General features: G+C 22.8%; 1 protein-coding gene across 1 annotated transcript in view; it reads left to right on the forward strand.

Moving 5' to 3' along the window:
- The window catches only part of LOC102672944, a 4,969-nt gene that overhangs the window by 3,357 nt on the left and 850 nt on the right, over positions 1-762 (forward strand). The gene's annotated exons all lie outside the window — the stretch shown is intronic.

Below are 762 nucleotides of genomic sequence, written 5' to 3' on the forward strand. Positions count from 1 at the left end.
GTTTTTCTTTCTTCTCACGAGATGGCATAACGATTTGTTTATGCCTTTGATATATTTTAATAAATTTTCATACTGGTTAGATAACCTTTACCAAGAATATTAAAAAATAGATTAATAATCAATCTTAATCAACATTTTTCCTTCTTCTCAAGAGATTTAAAGTTTTTTCATTTTCATTCGAAGATATTTATATATATATTATATTACTGAGGAAAAATTAAATAAATTTATAATTCTATACGTGTGTAAAAAGCGTATATAAATTTTTATTTACGAATTAAAAATTATTGGTTAGATAACTTTAAGGATAAAATATTAAAGAATAGGTTAATAATCTTAATATTTTTCCTTCTCACGAGATGGCATAATGATTTGTTTATGCCTTTGGTATATTTTAATAAATTTTGATATATTAAATAGGCACAATTTAATACGATTACTTCGAGATTTAAAATTTTCTATTTTCGATTCGAAACTAATCTCGTTATTTACGAAAGAAAAATTAAATAAACTTATAACTCTATATACGCGTCTAAAAAGCGCATACAGATCTTTGTTTACGAATTGAAAATTACCGGTTAGATAACATTAATTAAGAATAGAATATGAATGGGTTAATAATTGATCTTAACTTCTTTTTCTTTCTTTTTTTTTCTACGGAATGACGTATAATAATTCATCGTTGTCACAATTCATTTATCTCAATCTCGCGATTTTCGTTATATATGTATATATATATATATATATATATATATATATCGC

Source organism: Apis dorsata, unplaced genomic scaffold (genome assembly GCF_000469605.1).
Source record: "Apis dorsata unplaced genomic scaffold, Apis dorsata 1.3 scaffold_270, whole genome shotgun sequence".
Classification (NCBI taxonomy): domain Eukaryota; kingdom Metazoa; phylum Arthropoda; class Insecta; order Hymenoptera; family Apidae; genus Apis; species Apis dorsata.